General features: G+C 48.2%; 1 protein-coding gene across 1 annotated transcript in view; it reads left to right on the top strand.

Moving 5' to 3' along the window:
- Positions 1-2,006: 2,006 nt before the first annotated feature.
- Eml1 (EMAP like 1) overlaps positions 2,007-19,458 on the top strand; it is a 107,524-nt gene continuing 90,072 nt past the window's right edge. Inside the window, exon 1 of the mRNA XM_035445661.1 lies at positions 2,007-2,200. The gene's annotated coding sequence lies outside the window, so the exon portion shown is untranslated. The remainder of the gene's footprint in view (positions 2,201-19,458) is intronic.

The following is a 19,458-nucleotide window of genomic DNA, read 5'->3' as shown; positions in this document are numbered from 1 at the left end:
TGGCTCTCACAGATGCAGAGGACCCACCTGTGCTGGGCAGGGCAATGACGACTCTGGACACATTTGCCAACACCTCGGGTCTCATTTCCTTCCCTGCCAAAGTCTGGGACATGCTTCTCCGCAGTCTTTACTTATGGTGTCCCAGGAATCCACCTCCCACTCTACATCGCCTCTCCACAATGCCACAGGTCACCTGGAGCCCTCTGCCACCCCATGCATGTGTTTCCCTCCAGCCTGGTACTCCTAGATGTGCTCTACAGAGAACCGAGGATAGCGCCAACCTCCCGGAAGCTCTGTGCTGGCAGCTTCCTGAGGCCACTTCCTTCTCTGCGCTGCCGGTTTCCTGGCTGCTCTTTCAGCATTCCCTTCTCTCTGCCCCGCCGAAGCTCTGCCCCCGTACCTCTCCAGTTTTCTACTTTCTTCTTCAGAAGTTTCATTCATGATCTCTTTGTCAATGTCTCCCAGTCTTATCACTACAACTGCTGCAGAGTCCTAATGGTGTTTGCTGTCCTCACTTGACCCCCTTCATCCTTCCGGCCCCGGGTGTCCGCCATCCTTCCTTCCCGTGACCAGCTGGGCCCTCAGCACCTCGATTCTGGAGCAGTAGAGACACACTGAGCCTTTTAAAAACAGTGACTCTGGCTGTCCAGGTCACACCCCACCTCAGCCCTCCAACCCACCCATCCACATATCTGCCTGAGGACTTCCTTTTGTCTCCAGAGTCTGGCTGATTCCTCTCCTCCAGGCTTCTTGTCTGGACCTTTTCTCTTATCTCAGTGTCATTCCCCACATGCCTGCAACGTGAGCCCCTCACTCATGTTGGACCAAACCTCCAGGGCAGACAGCAGTCCCCGCCCTTCTCTTTTTGCAGCATTGCCCACACCGCCCTCCTTCACCCACCTGGTACAGTTGAATCAGCAACACCCAGGGCCCTTCTGTCTCCACCCACCACATAATTCCCACTAAATAACCTTATTTTCTAAATCTCCTTAGCTAGATCAGGGAACAGGTGTGGCTGTCCCTCTTCTGCCTACATCTTGGAATACCAGAGTGACAGACCCCATCCCTAGCCTTGTCACTAATAAAGTGTGTATGTAGGGGTCACTTCCAGAAAGATTGACTTCAGAGCCCCAGGAAAGTTTGGAGAGTTTTCTGACTGTTTATTCCACAATTATTAGGTGACTATTATTGTATTCAAGGGATGGAAGTTAATACCTAAAACTTCAGAATTTTGCCACTAGTGGACAGAGTCCACCCTTGGGCTTCCTCACTTGTCACTTGGCAGCACCTTTATTTCTGGCCATGGGTATTAAAGTTCAGATCACTAACCTATGTATAGGCTGGGTATGTTACTGACTCTTGGATCTGTGTTTTTCTTACGCTTTTCTTTTGATGACTCTCTGGTCTCTTCCTAACGGTGAGCCCAGATCTCTGGATTTGTAACCAGTTAGTCTGTAAAGTGACAGCATCACACAGGGTGGTCACTGAAGAATGAGAACAAGGTGGCCTCTCTCTCTTTCTCTCTCTCTCTCTCTGCATCGTTGGTTCCCTGGGGCGCAAGGATTCTCATGGAGTTACAAACCCTGAATATGAGAACGAACGTGAAGACAGGGACGCCCCTTGCAGGTCATGGCCCGGCGGGAGGCGCTCTGCAGTGGCCAGCGCCACCATGCTTGTCCATGTTCGGTGCGGCAGCTGCTAGGGGCGCAGTGACAGCGCGTGCAGGACAGAGGGTGGGCAAGAGGGCCCCGGGGTCCCGGGACAGGCTGCAAGCGTCCCTCGCTCTCTCGCTTTTTCGCCTTTTGTCCCCGCGCATCCTCGGAGCCTTCTGGCTGAGGATCCCAGTAGCAAGGACCAGGGAGGGGACCAGGGCGGGGACCCAGGCGGGACCCAGGCGCGCCCAGCTCTGCGCCCCGCCCGCCACGTCTCCTCCCGGCCACGCCACCGAGGCCGCCCCCTCGCGGGCAGCGCGGGCGCCGGGTGCTCGTTCTCGAAGGCAGCGGCGGGCCCGGGTTGCCATGGTGACCGGCGGCAGCCACAGCAGGGCCGGCCCCAGCGCCAGTGCCGTGGCGGCTCGGCAGGGCGCAGTGTGTGGGTGAGCGCGGCCGGAGCGGGCGCGGCCCGGCCTCAGCATGGAGGACGGCTTCTCCAGCTATAGCAGCCTGTACGACACGTCCTCGCTGCTGCAGTTCTGCAAACGGTGAGCGCGGGCGGGCGGGCGGGCGGCGGGCGGACGAGGGTACGGGGACCAAGCGGCGAGGGCCAGGCCGGGCCGCGGGCGAGGCCGCGCCAAGTAGCCCCGGTTCCCGCCGGCGCATTGTGCTGGGGCCGCCGGGGCCGCGCCTCTCCCCGGCTACCGGCTCCCGGGCTCCCCGATGCCCACCCCGGGGCTCCCGGTGCGGGCGGATCCGTGGTTCCCCGAGCCCCAGCGGATGCAGCGGCGGAAAGCGCGCGCGGGAGCCCGGGACCCGGGAGGCCCGGGCAATCTCGGCATTCTGGGGACGTGTTGCTCTTTCGCTTCCAAACTCACATCTGTTTGGACAGTGCTAGATGCAGAACTCAGCAAACAAATCGCTGCCGGAACAAAACCCTTTTAGGATGCACGCAGGGCTGGTTGCAGATGGACCTCCAGAATCATTTGGGGGCCACTAGGATGGAATGAATCATCACAGTTTACTGTGATCTAGAGCCGGAGTGGACCTGGCTTAAAAGTGTTAGACCTTATTTATTTAATTTATTTTGTTTGTGGGATCATAGATTTTTTTTTTCATGTGTGTGAGAGTATGTGTGTGGCAGCTTTTAGAGAAAGGAAACATACATCGCTACCAATATGGCATCTTAAAAATATACAGAATCATACATGCAGTAAAGATTTTGTAGTCTCTCCAGCGGGCTTGGGAAAGATTTCCCTGCACTCTGCATATTTTATCAGAACATGATGTGCGATAATTCATGCACAAAAGTTTACTATACTTTTTTTTTTTGCATGTTGGGAGCTGTTGCTTTATCAAAAGTTTGTTAAAGGGGAAAATATGGATTTTAAAGAATTTGCTCAACCGAGTCAGGATAAATTTTGAATTCTAGACTCTTGAACAACAAGAGAGATTTTACATTGCAGTTGTAATTGTCATCTAGGGAGGCATTTCTAGTTAGTAACACCTGTTTGCAAACCGGAGCTGTCTCTGAGCGGTGAAGAGGAGCAAATGGATTGATTGATTCAATATACTGATTTTCTTTGTCTGGTGCAATTGTCCTTTTTTTTTTTTTTTAAATGACTGTGTATACTTGGGTTTTGTCAGCTTATAATTTTCATGTGGGGCAGATAGACTGCATTTAATATTCTGCTGGCCACTGGGGTACTTTATAGTATAGACTCATGGGAATGTTTTTGCTCCCGGGTAGGTTGAATAGATTCTTCAATTAGCACTTTGAATAGTTTTCTTAATTGACTGATAATCAATCATGTTTGAACAGCTACTTTTGCTGTCCAAGGTAGATGCAACCTTTAGTATGGTTCTGGTAGAATTCTTATGTTGGTTGTGAAAGGCATGAAGCTCAAAAGAAGAAATGACACCCAGGCACAGAGCCTTTACAGGCCCCACATGTGGGCCTATGATTGGTGCCTTGACTATGAGTATGAAATAGGGACCAGGATTTTATTGGGGGAGTCCTTTGGGGGCGGGGCACCCAGGTTCTTTAGTAGTTCTGTTGTGAAGCTGGTTTATTTGTGAGTGCTTTGGTCTCCTGCCTTCTGGTAACTTCCAGCTTAAAGATATTGGTATGATATTTGGCTGGTAATGAGGTTGGAAGGTGGAAGCCAGCCAGCTCTTGCATGCTGGAGCGGTGACAACTTGAAGAAAGATAGGTGTAAAATAAAACAATACTGGCACTTTAAAGCTGCACAAGCAACTGTTGAATTTGCTTCCCTTAAAGAGTTGGCACTTTGGTAATTAATTTCTTTTTGGGTTACGGTAACGACAAGAGTTTAAAACCAAAGAGACTTTGGGGGATGGAAATGTCTGTTTCCCAGGGATGTCTTGGAGGCAACAGATGTGTTGATGTGAAATTATTCAGTAAGTTTCCATTAACTGAAAATATAAATGAACGCCAATTCACTTAATTACTGCAATGATTCTGTTGAAGCAGCAGCAGGTCACAGAGATGCCATCTCAAGAAGAACTAAATGAAACATTGGAGTGTTTCATTAGCGGTACTGGGAAGAGAGTCCTCTTGCCTTCTAAAGTAGAGATTTACATCTCAATGGCCGGATCCCAGCAGGATAATATGTGAACTCACACATTTTCATATGTCCAGCTCGCCTCATGCTTTTTAAAATGACAGGGACTCAAGTGTGCTGTAACTGTACTTACTGTTTCAGCCCCGAAGAGGCAACACACACTTGCCTGTGACTGGATGGTCACCTGACAAGACACAGGCGGAAGGTGACACATTGATGAGAGAAACTCCCCTTAGCAATGAGATTTCTAATCTTCGCTCTCCACTTTGTGCCTGTTCTCTCCTCTGCCTGGTTTCCAGTGGGGGCTCAATAGGAAGTTCTGAAGTGTCCGGGCTCCTGAAAAGGCTGTCTACACATCATTTAGGAACCCGCTCTCTCATTTAAGTTGACATTCTGCACATTTTCCCCCTTCTAAATATTTAGAACTTGTAAAGTGAACTGAAAATCACAAACGTGTGGGGTGTTGGTATATGAGTGTGTGTGTGTGTGTGTGTGTGTGTGTGTGTGTGTGTGTGCGCGCGCGCGCATGCGTCTGTACATATATGTGTGAAGGGCAGAGGTTGGTATCTGGGGTCTCTATCACTCTTGACATCAGTTTTGAGACAGGGATGTCCTTACTGAATCTGGGCTTGCTGTTTTGGATAGACTGGCTGGCTAGCCATCCCCTCTTCTCTCTGGCTCTGGGGTTACATATGTGTGTCATTGCACTGACTTTTATTGCAGGTGCTGGGGAGTCAAAATTTGGATCTTCGTGCTCCTACAGTTTACCCACTGGGCCATCTCCCTAGTCCCACAAGCTTGTTTTTAATGCTGTAATGAAAACAGGGTTTTGAAAAGTGGACCATAACTATCTTTTTTTAAAAAGAAGTTTTTATTATGTTTTATTTGTTTTTAATTTTCATCACATTTATTTATTTAGTGTGTGTGTTCACACATGTGCAGGCCAAAGGACAACTTGAGGATGTAGCTTCTCTGCTTCCACTATGTGGGTACCAAGGACGAAATTCAGGTCATCTGTGTAGGGGACAACCACTTTTACCCACTCAGCCATCTACCAACTCTTATTTTATTTTTTATTTATTCATTTTTGTGGTGGTGGGAAGCAAACATTTTCATCATAATCATAGTATCCCGTTGCCCTAGCCCCTGGCCACCATGAATTTACCTCTTATCTCTATGGATTCTGGTTATTAAAAACATACATTTAAAAAAATGTGTTTTAACTATGCATATTTGCGTTTCTGTGTGAGGGGACGTGCACATGACTTCAGGTACCTTCGGAAGCCAGAGGTGTCAGATCCCTTTCAGCTGGATTTTTGCAGAAGTTTTTGAGCTGTGAGATATGGGTGCTGGGGATCAAACCTAGGCCCTCTGTGAGTACATTCTCTTAACAGCTAAGCCATCTCTCCAGCTCCACAAAGATATTTTTGTCATATATTAATTATGCACAATAATGGGCTTCAAAAAGGCTTCTTAAGACTAATTTTTTGTATGTTATGGATAATGGTATATCAACGTACACACTTCTGTGTGGACATACGTCCTTATTTTGGGGGGACAGATAATGGAATTTCTGGTTCACGTGGTGATGCTGGGTTTAATATTTTGATGAGCCTATTTGAACTTCCTGAATCTAAATGTCAAGCTCCTTTCCTTACACTTGCTGATAAAACAGTAAGATCCAGGAGAGAATGAAGCAGGAGGGAAATAGAATGCCCCTGCTTTGTACCCGTAGGTCCTTAGATATTCTGTCTGTCTGTCACCCAGTGAGTCAGCGGCCACCCTTGCTCGGCAGGCAATCTCATTTCCTTGGTTGTTTTCTTTGGCCTTTGAGCCGATTCTCCAAAGTCAAGTGGACCCAGAAACCCAAAGGTGAATCGGACAGATGTGGCTGCTCTGGCTGAAACAGGGAAGCCCCTTTCCCTGCCTCTGTCCCTGCTGTGCTGGATCAGGGCACTGGTTGCTGCTCACTGATGCCCTTTTAACCCTTTCCTGCTTTACACAGTTGAGACCAAGTCCTGTATGTAGCCAAAATGTGGCCCCCAGTTTGCTCCCCGGGTCCATAACAATCAAATCTAATCTCCTGTTTAAAACAATCAAACTGAGTAGGCTGTCCTGTGTTTGAAGCCCATGAGAGCTCTTCTAGGCTCTTCTTTTGGCTAAACATTAACATCAAAGGTTTTCGGGGCAGTGGCTGCACACGCCTTTAATCCCAGCACTCAGGAGGCAGAGGCAGGTGGGTTTCTGTGAGTTAAAGGCCAGTCTAGTCTACATGGTGAGTTCCAGGACAGCACTGAGAGATCTTTTCTGAAAACAAACACCAGAACCATCAAGCAAGCAAGCAAGCAAGCAAACAAACAGAAAGACAGACAGACGGACAGACAGACAGATTGCTCATTTCCTGCCATTTTAGATCTTTAATTTTCCTGGTTTAGGTTGCTTTTTTTTTTTTTTTTTTTTTTTTTTTTTGTCTGTGTTCCTTTCTTAACTTGTTACAGGTGAGTGTGAATCTCTAGACATGATGCTTCTGTTTTTTCGGTGTGTGTGTGTGTGTGTGTGTGTGTGTGTGTGTGTGTATGTAGAACAGCATCTCCTGGTATAGCCCAGTCTGTATAGAAATCTGAACTCCTGTCCCCGAATCCCGGGTGGTGGTATATCAGGGGTCAGCCGGGGCCATCATGGTCAGTCCTGACATGTTTATTCTAATTACATTTTTATTATTTGAGTGGGGTGGTTGGGTACACCATGTTATCCATACAGAAGTCAGAGGCCACCTTTTGGGAACAAGTTCTCTCCTTCCACCATCATGTGGGTCCTGGGAGTGGAAACTGGGTCACCAGGCTTGGCAGCAGGTGCTGAGCCATCTTGCCAGCCCCCTGGCATGGTTTTTGGTTTTTTAAGTGGAGCCAGACACCTCACCTTAGCATCCCAACCTGAGATGACGTTGACTCCTTCTCTTGTCGTGTTATACAATTGCCTCTAATTTTACCTCAGAGTCTTGTGTTTCACATGATATGGCAAAGCTCTTGCCTTTATTTCCCATTGTTAGTCACCATTTTTGAGGAATTTCCTTCTATATGCAATGCTCTTTCAAATTACAACCCAATATAACCTGTGTTGTGCCATGCACAATGCCAACACCCACTGGTGGTTCAGTTTGGAGGCACCGTGAAGGTCTGAAGGGTATGACCTTGGGTCACAGCCTTCGCTTGCATTTGAAGGGGGTATTAAGAAAGCCTGTATGGACAGGGTATGTCTCCTACCTTCCCAAGGTGGCCAGTGCTGCCTTTTCTTTCCTGACCATGGCCAGTCAAGCATCCTTGATTTGCCTGATCAAATTTCAGTATTGCTGGGGGATGGTCTTTCCAGCTCCTGCGAAGAATTTTCTCTCACTTTAAAATGGAAATTTGTTTTGTTGTCATTGTTTGCTTATTTATTTGTTTTATATAAGATCTCACTATGTAGCTCTTGCTGTTCTGAAACTCTCTGTGTAGACCAGGCTGGCCTTGAACTCAGAGAGTTCCTGAGAGCTTCATTTAAAGGACTGACCACTGCATCCAGATAAAAATTTAATTTCCATGTATTTCCACTTTAAGAATTAACATTGAGTCAGGTGGTGGTGACACACACCTTTTAATCCTAGCTTTCTGTTTATATGTACGTGTGTGTGTGTGTGTGTGTGTGTGTTTTATGTGAGCATGAGTGTTTGTGCGTCTGCCAAGGTATGTGAGTGTAGATCAGAGGACAACTCCCAGGAGTTGAACCTCTCCTTCCACTGTGTGGGTTCAGGGAATTGAACCCAGGTCATCAGGCTTAGTGACAAGCACCTTTACCAACTGGGCCATCTTGGCAGCCCCTCCATATTAATCCTGGTCGCTTCTGATGTTTGTGGTACTGCTGACTGTCTCGTGGTCAAATTTCCAAAATGACTAATACTTCAAAGTTTCTCCTGGATCTAGGAAGGCCTAGGGGAACCAGCTGGACACTGAGAGGTGTCTCCAGGCCTCTGTGGCACCTCATACTCTAAAGCTGTGACAGAGCTCTGATATAGAAGGGTCAGGCTGTGCCCGTGGTGGCAACTCAAGAGGAGAAGCCTCCATGGGAATGTGCCCTGCCTAGGGGAGAACTCCTAAGTGCTTCACAGGCCCTCCACCCAGCAAGGAATCTATTTTATAAGGAAACCACAAGCATTTATGACATTATAAACAAGCCCAAGTGTTTGGGTGGGAAAAAATCCCAAATTGTGTTTTAAAAGTGATCATTAATTGGATATTATTTGTACATGAGATAATGTGAGTCCCTTTCACACATTTTTAAACATTTAAAAGAAATAGGTAGGATGTGGATGAGAAAGAGAAGTTTGTCTTTGTTTCTGCTGTTACAGCCTGTTCACATCCTGAAGCTAGTTGCCTAAAATCTTGCATTGCTGACAACATGGGAAACGGTGTGAGAAAGCCTTATTCACACCGAAGAAAGGCAATCTCCCCAGAGACTCAGATTTTGTAATTAGAATTTTTCTGTCTGGTTGGTTGGTTTGTTTTTTTTTGGTTTTTGAGTGTTTTTTTGTTTGTTTGTTTGGGTTTTGTTGTTGTTGTTGTTTTTAGACAGGGTTTCTCTGTGTAACCCTGGCTGTCCTGGAACTCATTCTGTAGACCTGGCTGGCCTCAAACTCACAGAGATCTGCCTGCCTCGGCCTTGGGAGTGCTGGGGTTAAAGGAGTTTGCCATCACTGCTGGGCTGAGAAAATTTTCTTTAATGAACGATTAGTCATCCTTTTAAAAGTCTTGGCTCAGCCAGGAAAAGGGAGGCAGGTTCTCATATTGAGGAAATGGTCTAAATGCTTTTAGAAAGATTGCTAATAAAAAAAAGAGTCAAAGTCTGTTATCCATGCTCTGTGCTGTATAATTATTGGTGATAGGGACCCTCCCACAACTCCTGACAGCTCACAAACACATTTACCATCCTGCTGGGAGCAGGACTCTTCTCAAATAGACAGTGGAGAAACTTTGCTTTGATCAGTAGAAAGTGTATTTCCTCTAAAGCAATGGCTCTCTGGGAGAGATTTTTGTTTGTTTGCTTTTCTTTAAAAGCATAGTATTTATTACTACTCATCTAAGAATCAGGTCGGAGGTGGGCGAGGTGGCAGGTGCCCCTGTAATCCCCACATGTAGGAGGCAGGGCAATCTGGAGTTTAATACTGTCTGTACCAAATGAGCTCAAGGCCAGCCTAAGCTGGGAGCTCCTGGCTTGGCTACCCCATCCCCCACACCTGCAGAAAAGAAAACCAAGTAGACACACTTCCAGTTTTGTTTATTCACAGTTGTGCCTTTCTTTAAAAACACCGTCATTGTGGAAAACCACATGCTTGTGCTCTCCAGGGCTTTCGACGTCTTTCTTTATCCTGCTTGCTTTTTGGAAAACATTTTGCCTTGAATAATGACTCTTTCTGGCAGGAGCAATCTGGCCTATGATGTATGTGATGGCTGGAGGCCTGGAGCATCAAGACCAGAGTCTGGGGTCTTCTCAAAGGAAGCTTCCTAGAGGGTCAGAGGGGGAGAAACCAGCTGGAGGTTGAAGGACCTAAGGATGGTGACTGTTGGAGTGACACCCCCCCCCCCCCGGCTGATGGTGTGCTGTGTTTCACTCACCCTCTGTAGAGGGTACCGCCTCTTGGGTGCAGCTGAGGGCTCCCAGCTGCAGCTCTTCAGGAGCTTCAGCAGCATAAAGCAGGTGTGCAGGAGAAGGTTCAAAGGCTATCTGGCAAACAGTTGATTTCCAGTGAGCACACACAATGGGCTCAGGGCAATGTGATTTCCAGTGCACACCTCCAGTGGGCTCAGGGCAATGTGATTTCCAGTGCACACCCACAATGGGCTCAGGGCAATGTGATTTCCAGTGCACACCTCCAATGGGCTCAGGACAATGTGATTTCCAGTGCACACCTCCTGTGGGCTCAGGGCAATGTGATTTCCAGTGCACACCTCCAATGGGCTCAGGACAATGTGATTTCCAGTGCACACCACAATGGGCTCAGGGCAATGTGATTTCCAGTGTACACCTCCAGTGGGCTCAGGGCAATGTGATTTCCAGTGCACACCTCCAGTGGGCTCAGGGCAATGTGATTTCCAGTGCACACCTCCAGTGGGCTCAGGGCAATGTGATTTCCAGTGCACACCTCCAGTGGGCTCAGGGCAATGTGATTTCCAGTGCACACCTCCAGTGGGCTCAGGGCAATGTGATTTCCAGTGCACACCTCCTGTGGGCTCAAGGCAATGTGATTTCCAGTGCACACCCACAATGGGCTCAGGCAATGTGATTTCCAGTACACACCTCCTGTGGGCTCAAGGCAATGTGATTTCCAGTGCACACCTCCAGTGGGCTCAGGCAATGTGCTGGGGAGATGGCTTGGTGTGTAAAATGCTGGCCATGCAAACATAAGACCCTGAATTTGTATCCGCAGCACCCTATAAAAGCCGGGGATGGAGAACAGTGTGCATGTGCAATCCCAGCATAGGCAGCAGAGACAGGGCTCCTGCTAACAGCAGGCTAGTCAGTTAGTGAGCTGCAGCTTCGGTGAGAGGTCCTGTCTCAGAAAGATGGAGAACAAGCAAGAAGGTCACCTGATCTCTGCCTCTCTCCACACATGCACAGACATGGGCATGTACACACACACACACACACACACACACACACACAGCACAGGCGTAGACATGTGCACACATAACACACCCAGAGACACATGTGCAACACACACATGCACAGATATGGCCTTGTACTTCCATAACACACACCCACACCCATAACGCTAAATGCACGGGCCCCCTAGACACAGAAGGCCCTTTGTTCCCAGCCTCACATCTGAGTTGGCTCAGTGGCTTCTCCTCGAATGCCTGCCCTCCATCCCTTCTGCTTCAGCTCAGCCCTTGCCTGTTTCCCAGGGTATGGTTTGGTTTGAAGGGCCTGCCCTAACCTCAAGCTTCAGCCCCCTCAGTCCATTTTCCTTTGTGTATTCCACAAGAATGTAGGACCCCACTGTGCCCATTGTCACACTGCTCCCAGGCTCCAGTGACCCGCTGGGCCCTCCTGCCCTGGCCTTTAGGAAGCCCTACTGTGCTCCTCAGGAGTAAAGTGTCAACACTGTTTTCAGTTATTTAGTGACCAATAGCCTGTGCTGAGAAGGCTAAGGAACCATGGGACAGTGCTGCAGGTGTTTGTTAGTGAGACACAGGGTTTTCCTAAGAAAAGGCCCATCGTTCCATCCCACTCACTGCAGGCCGGTGGGGTAAAAGCTGGAAGGCAGCCAGACCTAGGAAAGCTGCAGGTAGCTCTGGGTGGAGAGCCGAGTGGCTCTCCATTGTGGGTGTGCACTGGAAATCACATTGCCTCTGTGCTGCCTGCGTCTTCCCAGGACTGGAAGATGATGGGAGAACATTGAGTCAGAGAGTCAGGGGAATGATTGAGCTAACTTTGGATTGTTCTCTCTCTCTCTCTCTCTCTCTCTCTCTCTCTCTCTCTCTCTCTCTCTCCTATCTTTCTTTTCTCTCTTCCTCTCTTTCTCTTCTCTTTCTTTCTCCCTCTCTTTTTTCTCTCTCCCTTCCCCCTTCTCTCCCTGCCCCTTCTTTCTTTCTTTTTTAAAGTAGAGATTTCTCTATTTTGTCCACACTTGTAGGGGAACCTGTAGCCACGCCTGCTTAGGGGCTGGCTACAGGTCTGCCTGACCATGGCCCCTAAGCAGGCTCGGCTACTACAGGTTTCCCTACACACACTGGCCTTGAACTCCAGTCCTGGTATGATCCTCAGCCTGGGCTTGTAGATGGCAGTCACCTCATCTGGCTGGATTTTCAGTTCTGAAAGGTCACTGTCAGAACAGTGGTGAGGGCAGGCTGGAAAAGTAAGCATAAGTAGATGGGGGAGCCTGAGGCTGCAATCCAAGGGGAGGCTCCAGTGATTTATGCAGGACGGGTGGGGTTGGAGAGAGCCAGAGTGGATGACATCATACGCACTTAGATCAGAGAGAGGGAGATAGGACAGCACCTGGGCTCCGACTCCTCTAAGGCAGAGACAGGAGACAGGTGGATGAGCAGATAATGGGTCAGTGTTGTCTGTGAGGGACTTGGCTGTGCATCTGAGGTGCTGAGCAGGGTCTGGAGCCCCAGTGTGCCCGGATGGGAACGGACAGTTTGCCAGCTATCAGCTATCAGCACAGACAGTAATTAAGTCCACCACCTGGATGAGCTAGCTCACTTAAAGAAACACGGACACTCTGGGTGACAGAGCCCAGCAGAATAGCTTGCAGCTCCCCTCTCTTTCTCTTTGGAACCCAAGGCCCTCCAGGGTGCATGTTTAGGGCTCCTGGATCCTTAGGGCTCATCTGCCTACAGGTAAAGGGCCATGCTCGACTTAATGGTCTTCACAATCTGGCTCCCAAGGTCTTCTTAGCATTTTAGCCTCTGGAAGTGCCCGGCATAGGGAGGGCTTCCTGGAGAATATTCACTGGGTCTATTCAGGCCATCTTGTCTCACAGGGCCTCCCTGAAGACATGGGAGCGTGTACACACTTAGCAATCCCTCCCTGCCTGGAAAGCCAGTAGACACGGGGATGCCGAAGACAAACCCACCATCGTGAATGTAGGATGACGAGCAGATGGATCAGACAGAGCCAGAGCACTGGCTGGACATTGTCACTTAGGTCAGTAAGTAGAAGCATTTGCCAAAAGCAAATGGTGGTTAACAGTCTTAGCGCATTATTTTCCAACAAAGTAACTGACATAATGAAGGGCTCCTGGCAAAGTCAGACTTTTTAGCCATAAAAAGGATTTGCCTTAAACACTGCCCCCCCCCAAAGAACTTGCTTAACAAGAATTTTACATTCTTTAGAAAATTATGTTTCAGTTAGGAAGTGATTCAGCGGGGTTGGGACTCTCTTGTGCTGTAGCCCTGGTTTTAGCCCTGGTTGTGGACATCATGTCGGAAAGCCTGCAGCACTCAGTGATGATCGTCACTGAGTGACTATCGTCTTTCATGAAGCACACCACACCCTGCCTAAAACGTGGCAGCCACGCCCCAGGGAGGGCAGAGATCTAATAGAGGCCTCACAGGGTCAGTGCTGTGGAGAGGAACAGAGGTACACAACCTGGCACCCAGACATTCAAATCTGGTTGCGGTGCAATTTCTTTCCTGTCTTGAGTGTGCTCTGCCTAGTTGCACAATTTGGTGGCATAAAAATGTGTTCAGAGTGCGTTTTGTGCTTAATGCTAACCCCTTAGAGTTACTGTTTCCCAAGCGGAGGTCGGGCATTTGGAAGGGAGGGACTATGCCGTCTTATCTTTATGTCTCTAGCAGAGTGTGGGATCTTGTGTATGTGTGTGTGTGTGTGTGTGTGTGTGTGTGTGTGTGTGTGTGTGTAGATTAGCAGGGCAGGAGAGAGTGCCCACTGTTCTGGGGTGCTGGTTTACTCACTCTGCACACATTCTCTTGGTGGATACTCACAGCGCTACTCTGGAGTACCTGCCCTCACTGTGCCCGTTTTGACTGACGAGGAAATAGGCACAACATTTTAAGGAACTTTCTCAAGGTGAATTTCAGAGCTGGGGTTTGAGCCCAAGCATTCTGGCTCCAGTGTCTGAGTCATACTGAGCCCTGGGTATGTCTGATGAAGACAGGTCAGGAGACAGACCGCCTGGAGATGGGAGGGGGCTGAGGAGATGGCTTGAGCTAGGAGACAGTTGACTCTCCCAGTACCCACACAGCTCTGCTTTCACCTGTGTGCTGCAGCCGGCCTTGGTACAAGTGTCATTATTGCTGCAGACTGGATATGGATGTTTTTGGGCACGCCTGTTCCCAAGGTATCACACGTTGAAATTTAATCTCCATTATGAGGCATTCAGAGGGTGGGAAGGTGAACCGATGCTGGCTTCTAGAGGTGGGGCCTTTGAGAGGTAATTAGAATTAGCTGAGGTTGTTAGCATGGAGTCCTATGACGTGGGGCCTTTGAGAGGTAATTAGAATTAGCTGAGGTTGTTAGCATGGAGTCCTATGATTGAATCCTAAGATGAGGAATGCCAGAAAGGAAGGACACACGTAGACACAGGCACAAACCCACACCCCACACCTCCCTTACATAATGCTTATACACACATATACACACACTTACATACACTTACACACTTACACTTAACATATATGTACACACTTACACTTACATACATGCACACACTTACACTTACATACATGCACACACTTACACTTAATATATATGCACACACTTACACTTAACATATATGTACACACTTACACTTATGTATATGCATACATATATACATGCATACACTTACATACTTGCATACACACACACACACACCCCACCCCCTGACTCATCACATCATGCCCTGGGCTGCCTTGGGCCTCTGTCAGCAAGAGGCCATCACTATGTGGAGCCCTCAATCTTGCCCCTCCAGACTGAGAATCATAGTGACCTCTTTTCTTCATAACCCATCCAGTTTGTGGTGGTGTGTTTTGGTAATGTAAAACCAATGAAGACAACTGATACCACGTATTATTGTTGTTTGTTTATAAATTGTACTTCACTTACACTTTTACAAATAGAAAGCCTACTTATATCTGAATTCTGAGAAGTCTTGTAGCTTGAGCCTTAGGATGGCACCCAGACTCAGTGTCTCACTCAGTGTCCGTTCTTCCTTTTGCCTTACTGACCAGTGGCAGCCTTTCTTCCCAGAAACCCCTGGGCCCAGCCACTTGTACTTCTGGGAGTTTCTGAACACGCATGGCTGACTTTACACACATTCTCTCTTCCAGCAACCCTGCCCCAGCCCCTCTGCTCACTGCTCTCTCCTCATGCTTCAGAACCCACTGCACACCACGGGAAGCCCTCCTGAGACTAGATGGGATCCAGCACAGTGGCCTTGCTGCCCACGCTAACCCCCAGCCAGACCAGGATGGTGGCTCGTTGGCTCAGCCACTGTGTGACCAGGATCTGCCTGCTGAGCCAGAGTGAATCTTTTCAGGGCAGAAATACTCACTGGGGGCTTTAGTGTGCTTAGGAAGCTTTAGAGCTACAGACTTGGCTTGTAGCTCTATATTAGAGCGTGCGCTCGCCATGTGTGAGGGCCTGGCTTCCATACCTGTACCAAAGAAACAAAAGAGAAGGGACAGATCACGGCTTACAGTGTGATGGCCTTGACTCAGTCCTTGGTGCTGCCAAGAAGGAGAAAACCAAGTTGTGATGTCTTATTTCAGTCACCACTGTCGCCTCTGTAGCGCTGTTGAAGCATCTGTCTCTCTGTTAACACCTTTCCCAGCTTTCAGCTTTTCTTCTCACCTTATCCTATTTACCTTCCATCTTTTCTCAGCCAGAGAAAAATGTAATTGCGGCAACACCCTCGTTCTCTAGAATGATCCATCTCAGCCATGTTTGAGTACTCGCTCAGGCACGAGGTCATCCAGGCCCTATCTGTTTATCATCCCAAGATACCACTCTGTCTCCACCAAATAAAGTCCCTCTATCCCAAATACCGACTCCCACCTCCCCAGGACCATTCTCCTTGGTCTCTGAGACTTTGAAAACGTGGGCTCCTTGGGTGAATGCAATCGTGTACCATTGTCTTTTTGTAAATGGTTTATTTCCTCCAGGACTCCCTCAAAAAACACTGGTCTCCTGAAGGCATGGGATTCCAAACCGAAGATTCAAAGTCTGGTGTGGAGTGGTGCAGATACCCATGCACTCTGGCTGTCACATGCCACAACTATGAGTGCTGGCTCTCACGCACTAGCTGACTCGCTGACTGCTGGGCCTACTCAAGGCTGCCCTTCACCTCTGGGTTCTCCATGGTTAATGAGCCTCATCTCTCAACTAGGGCCAGACTGAGGCCACACTCAAGAATGGCACAGGACACTGAGGTGCTGGCTCTGAGACCAGCCTGTCTTTTCCAGCCATCTAGCAGTGCCAAAGGCTGTTTGGCTAATTAAGGGGAAAGACAGGCGTCTGAGCTGGGCTGGGAGTTGGTGGGGTGGGTGGGGGGCAGACAAGGATTTTAGCAGTTTAGAGAGCTGATGAGGGACGAGTGTTTACTAAAGAAATCCAGCAGCGTCTGCTTTCTGATCCAGTAGCGTGCATTCTCGCTGTGCTAGCTCAGATGCTAAGAAAGGAAACAGCAGATGTAAGACCCCGGACCAGGGAGGATCGGGGCTGCAATCTTGGAATATCTCTGCATTTTTCTTTTTCTTTCTTCCTCCTCCTCTTCCTCCTTCTCCTTCTCCTCCTCTTCCTCCTTCTCCTCTTCTTCCTTCTCTTCCTCCTTCTCCTCCTCCTCTTCTTTTTCTTCTTTAAGGTTGCTTTTGCTTTTGCACATTGGCACAATTTTCTGACACGAATGCCTGATTAGGGTTTCCAATTTCCAGGGCCATTTAAAGAGATAAGCAGGCATAAGCCGCACGTGCCCCAAATGAATAATCCTTGAGAATTAGCACAAAAGATGACGTGTGTTCCATCTAGAACCTTCTCTGTGACTGACCACAGATGACTTTTGCAGAGGCTGGGAGCATGAGCTATGGAGCTAGGTGTGGCTGGGTTTCATCCAGGCTTTGTCCTACACTGCTGAGATGACTGTAAGCCTGGAGAACTGCTTATCTTTCCTGACCTCACGTTCCTTGGCTAGAACAAGGCCGGGAGGTTCCAGGGCTGGAATGAGATTCTATAGTGTCTAGGTATGAAGAACAGAACCTCAACCTTAAGGGACTCTTGATAAAGACACTGTTACAAAGGCAGAGGCAGGTGTGTGTGCAGCCAGAGGGTTAGAACAGTGCCCACACCTGGTACAGACAGCCCAGCCCAGCCCTGCTTCAGATAGAGCTGTGTGGAGGGGGGCCATGACAAGCTGACCCATGTGCCTTCACACGGGGAGGCTGAGAAGTTAGCTTCCTGGCTTCTTTTTTCTCTTCTTTCCACCTGTTGGGCATATCTTGGGTAAGGGGAGGCCTGCCAATGGGTCCCTCAGTCAGTCTCCCTGTGCTGAGGCCAGGGAGGAGGGTTTGAGACAAGCACTGTGGGGCACATCCAAGGGGCCTGAGCTTCATTTTCTAGAATGGGAATGCTAACAGTTAATGAGTATGGCCTTTATCCTGTCCTGACTATTACAATGGTTGTCTCCTGAATGCTGTCAACTGGGTCAACTCGTTCGTGTTCCCAGTACCCATAGAAGGTCTCCCATGAATGTTGGGTTCAGGGGTCTTACCATATCTTCCTGAGCTGTGTGTGCAGATAATACCATGGCTCTGTGGTCATGCCTAACCCCCGTGGCTCTCCTGTTTCTATACTGAAGTGCATGCCTATTCTTTAGAACTCAGCTTCAGCGTCTCTCCTGGGTGAAACTTTCTCTGATCTCACAGGTTTCTGGTCATCCCCTGTTTTCCTAGTTGGTGCTGGCTCTGCTCTGTCTTGAGGTTAGCGGGGAGTGCCTGTAGTTTGCGATGAATCTCCTTGAGAGAAATGCTCCATGCTGTCTCTTTATGTGACTGTCCCCTTGTTCTGCATGATGCCTTTCCTGTATTATGGACCCACTGGATACTCGTGGAGTGAAAAACAATATTTAACCTATTCAAAAGGTCTTTATGTTGTGAGAGGCAGAGGGAATGCTGGACCCTGAACAGACTGTCTTCATCATGCATTTTCACAATGACTGATTAACCCTCCTGATTACTTCAGAGTGGACTTGGTGTGTACAGCCCACAGGCACAGATCATGCGTGTGTGAACACATACCTGGCAAGACATAGCATTTATCTTTAGTTTACCTATTTTTGCTCAACATGACCTCTAAGTGCAGGCTAAGCTGTGTGTTCAGCAAACAGATAGTAATCCGTTCCATTTTGGGAGGGACTTAGTGAGAGATGATACAGTGTACACAAAACTCTGTGTGCTTTGCCCAGGGGGAGACTTGAGGGAATTTTTGAATATAATGACACACTTATTGTTAAGATACAGTTCCGAATTAGGTGCAGTGCAAAGCAGTCTACACTATAGTACACTCTCTCTCTCTCTCTCTCTCTCTCTCTCTCTCTCTCTCTGTTGGTTTCAAGATGGGTTCTCTTGTCCACATTAGCCTTGAATTCCTGAGTTCGAATACTCCTCCCACCTTAGCCTCCCAAGTAGCCAAGACTAGAAAGCATATCAGATCAGTTTCTCTCAGTTTCTCACTCAGGTTTTATAACCAAGCCCTAAGGTTAGTGGAATCCTATTCTGTCACCTCTCTCTCTCTCTCTCTCTCTCTCTCTCTCTCTCTCTCTCTCTCTCTCTCTCTCTCTCTCTCTCTCTCTCTCATGCCCAAACTGACAGGTTTTCAGTCACTTAGCCAAACAGTTACATCAATGACTGATCACAAGTCCGGATTTCCCTATGAAAACCCAGGGCTCTTTGAAACTGTCTGTCCCAAGCTGCCTTGGTCTTTGTGTTTATACCCAAAGTGCTCTGTTCATCTACATTTGTGTACATGGAAAAAACAAAACAAACAAAACCATAAGCCTGGTGGGCTCTGTAATCTCAGCACAGGCTGGTGCAGGAGGATTAAGGGTTTGAGGCCAGTGTGAGTACACAGCTAGGCACCAGCAGAGAAAGAGAGAGGGAGGGAAGGAGGGAGGGAGGGAGGGAGGGCAGGAGAAAAACAAAGTATGATATAGAAAATTGCATGTTTTATTCTGAAAATTTGGAGGGACTTGCCCCTTTTAGACCCTGGAATAATTTTTTTTTTATATATATAACAATGCTTTGTTTTAAGGTCACCGACATTGAAAATTCCGGATACAACTTAAGTTATTTATAGACTCTCACTGCGTTTTCCTTTTTCTTGGAGCCAGGCCTCTATGCGCGCTGAGTCAGCACTCTGCTGGTGAGCCACATCCCCAGCACTTTTTGTAGTTTTTAAGTCAAGAGCCTCACCAAGATGCCAGGGTTGGCCTTGGGCTTGAGATCTTATTGCCTCTGCCTCCTGACTATCCCACAACAACTTTTTTAAAGCAACAATGACCTTATCTTATGCTTACGGATGTTTGTCAAAGTTGACCTTATCTTCAGACAACATCCTCGGGAGAATGGCTTGCTTTTTTTTTTTTTTTTTTTTTTTTTGTCTTTAAGTTCTTCTCTATCAGACCCCTGGGGGAGGTGCTTCATGGAGGGGAGGCCTTTGCTGACTTTAGATTAGAGCCGCCTGCA

This window comes from Cricetulus griseus, chromosome 5 (assembly GCF_003668045.3).
Source record: "Cricetulus griseus strain 17A/GY chromosome 5, alternate assembly CriGri-PICRH-1.0, whole genome shotgun sequence".
Classification (NCBI taxonomy): domain Eukaryota; kingdom Metazoa; phylum Chordata; class Mammalia; order Rodentia; family Cricetidae; genus Cricetulus; species Cricetulus griseus.
The sequence above is the reverse complement of the archived record's forward strand: the minus strand, read 5'-3'. Positions and strand labels throughout refer to the sequence as shown.